Raw genomic sequence first — 3,489 nt, 5'->3', positions numbered from 1 at the left:
GAGCTTTTCCAGGACATTACCGGGCTCTTTGCAATGTGAGGCAACAAGTTTCATCATCTAAGATAATGTAGAGTGGGGGGAAAAGCCCCTGGGGACACGGGCACCTCGGGCCCCGTGTGTCCTCAGGGTTCCTCCGCAGCTGGTGCCCTGGGAAAGACCAAAGTGAGGAGTCTGGTGTGTGAACTGCACGTGTTGCTTCCCAACAATCCGTTCCTTCCAGCGGGGAAGCAGCACTGGGAGAGGAGGGAAAGGTGGAGGGGAGCAGAGGGAGGCAGGTGTTAAGTTATCAGAGAAACCTGCTTTGAAGAAAAGTGTAAGTTTCCCCTCCAGAGAACTAAGTAGGATATTACATTATAACCTGATTAGCACAGTGCCTCACAAGTGCCTCTGAAATGGCTTTGAACTTCTGCTTGGGGCGTGATGAGCAGGGGCTGCGGGGGGGCCGGGCGGGCGCGGGGAGCTGGGGCTGGGCAGGGGCTTAACTCTTCCAGAGGGAAATGTGAGGCATTTCTCCTCTACTGGGTTTGTTGTCTGGCCTTTTGCCTGTGCTCTCCAGGGCTGGCGTGTATTGCCAGAGTGTGGGAAGAGTGTGTGAGGCACTGGTACCTGTGCCCATTACTGTCAGGAGCCTGTATTTTGGCTCAAATCCGCCTTCCAGAGGCACATACTGCCTGCCAGCTCTGACTACTTCCCTACCAGCAGCCCTGCACTTTGTTTCATCTGTTTTGAGCATTTACCCCATGAAAGCTGGAGTGAGAAACTTGCCTCATGGCTGGACTGCAGGGGCTGGGCCCTTGGAATAAGGAACCACCAGCAGGTGAACAATTACTAGTGCTGTGGTGAAGCCTGGCAAGGAGAACTCGGAGCCTTCTGCCAGTTCTCCCGTGCCCAACCCTGCCTCAGGAAAGCTGTGTGCCAGTGCTGCCCAGGGGGGGACAAGGAGCCATTTGGGAAGGCCAGGGGGTCCCAAGGAGTGAGCCACAGCTCAGGGGGGCACAGATCCAGCCTGGCTGTGATTCCAGCAGCTCCTCCTACTCCTGCATCTGTGGACTCAGGCAGCCCCAGGGAAGCAAATCCCTGCCAGCAGATGCACACGGGAGCTACAGGGGGGAGCAGATATTTCTTGTGCCTAATGAAACAGCTCAAGCAGAGCTGAGTCAGCACATCAAGGGTACCGCTGACCCTACAAGGAGGCAGGGAGCATGCTTGGGTTATTATTACCTCTATTATTACCCCTCTGCCTTCCTAGAGCTGCTCCTATTTAAAACTCTGGATCAACATCAGACTGTTCATGCTGTGTCAAGATGCCCAGTGTGGGTCACTGGGCTCCTTGGGGCTCTCTGCTGCTGCTTTCTCCATGGGCAACCAAACCTGTGGCTGCTGCTTTTCCAGCTCTGCCCTACAAGGGACTTGGGCAGCTGGTAATTAGCTGCTGCTTAAAAAAAAACACATCGTGTTTGATTAGTGAAGTTAGGCTGGAACTTTGCATCAGTGCTGTTCTTGAGCCAAAAAAGTCCTGGTTGCCTACAGGCTGGAAGAGGTTGTCTGGGGCTCAGTCAGGCAGGATGGCAAATAAAGAAAAGCCTGGGCTGCAATCCCTCATGGATGTGCCTTGGTGAGAAACCCTTAATAACTGTCTGTGCTGGGCTGCTCCCAGAGACCACGCAGCCATCCTGGAGCTGACATATGCTGCACTTCTTGCACATCTCCAAAAGTGAGAAGACATTAGGGCTGTAGATCATGTAAAATTAGCAGCATGAGCCACTGTCAGCCTGAATAGATGCAGTTAATCTTGCAGAAGTGACAGATTGTTGCCTTAACAGGTCAGATGGTGACTGTAAATCTCTGCAGGAGAGGGACTTCAGCACGGCTCCATCAGGAGCTTGGGGGCTTGCTCAAAGGCCATGCCAAGAGGTGCCTGGGCTCTGTGTGAGGACCCAGTGATGCCCAGGCTGCAGGGATCAGAGTGAAAGCCTCTTTGTCCCTGCAGGGCACATCAGATCACGCACAGAGAGTGGAAAGGCACATTTGTAATTTAACCATTAAAAGTAGGGGGTTTCTTCAAATACAGTCTTACAAGTTATTCATTTTAGTTTACTGTACCCTTGAAGGTGAATTTAATACCATTCATACATTTTCATTTATAAATTTGTCAGTAATAAGGGTGTTGACACATGGGAGAAAGTAACTGCATAATTGCAACTTACACGCTTGTCTTACTGAAAAACTGCTGGCTCAGGCCCCGGCCGCGCCCGCGCGTCGTGCATGAAATTGCAAATAGAATTTAATTTGCCCTTGTATCCTATAGGATCAGCTTAGAATGATTAATGCAGGAGAGAATGTTGTCAAGCTTTTATTCATTACAATCTCAGAGGACTGCAGTGCAAAACCGTCACGTATAACGTGGTAATGTGTAATATGCAGCTTTCTGAACTGTTTTCTTATGGCAAACGGTCGTATTTCTGCTCTTTAAGTCCAGAGGGAAGCAGGATTCATCCCTCGCCTGTTGCCATGATCTCCTGGGCAGCTGGAAATGTAATTGGTTTAAATGTAGAAGGCTTAGGGCTGGTGTCTGGAACAGGTGACACCCCACACCCGGAGGGGTGAGGCTGGCTCAGACCTGCAGCATCTCCCACTCCCAAACAGACCCGGGAACAGACCTGGCCCTGAGCCTGGGGCATGACCCCTGGAGGGGCACTGACAGGAGGTACTGGGGGGCAAACAGTTGGGACCTGGTGAGAGAGACAGGACTGGACAAACCCTAATTTGTAACACTCTGCCAGGGCAGCTTCATCAGCACGTTTTCTTCTGCTGCTCAGAGCTGATCTGTCCCACTGGGTTTGTTATTTGCAAGACTGAAAGTTTTTGCAAAAGGCCTCTGAAGAAGGATGTGTCGTCCTGCTGACTCTTCCCTTTCCATTGCTGACAAGTAGCCAGTAAGAAAAATACCTTTCTGCTCTGTTGCCACTGGGCTAATTGGCTTAACATGGTGAGAGTAATGATTGGATTGTTCTCTTTCAGAAATCATTTTAGTGATGGGTTTGTGAGGAGGTTATGGCTTAGAAACTGTTCTAATCAGAACAGTAATTGAGGAATGAAATATGGGTCGTGATTATGTTATTGAAATGGATTGTCTGGTAATTATATTAATACAACAGAATTACTGTAGATCCCATGTAAACTACAGTGGAGAGCATTCCTGTCTCAGAGGAGTAGCCCCTCCTGCCTCAAAGTTAATCACTGCATTACTGAAATGAGAAATGGCTCCCCCAGTCCTCCAAGTGAGAGGTGAATGTCCTTTTCCCTTGGCCAGAAATCCGTTTCTCTTGCTGCGGGAGCTGCTGGAGGGCGATCCCGGGCCGGCAGGTCCTCCCGGCCAGGGGGATGCCCAGTTTGCTCCCTACACTGCAGGTCAGAGGATGCTCCAGCAGCAGGTTTTGCTGTCTCCTGGCAGGAGCTGCTCAAGCAAGGAAAAGCAGGTGGGTGCGG

The sequence above is a fragment of the Chaetura pelagica genome, unplaced genomic scaffold (assembly GCF_000747805.2).
Source record: "Chaetura pelagica isolate M959 unplaced genomic scaffold, ChaPel_1.0 scaffold181, whole genome shotgun sequence".
NCBI lineage: Eukaryota > Metazoa > Chordata > Aves > Apodiformes > Apodidae > Chaetura > Chaetura pelagica.
The sequence above is the reverse complement of the archived record's forward strand: the minus strand, read 5'-3'. Positions refer to the sequence as shown.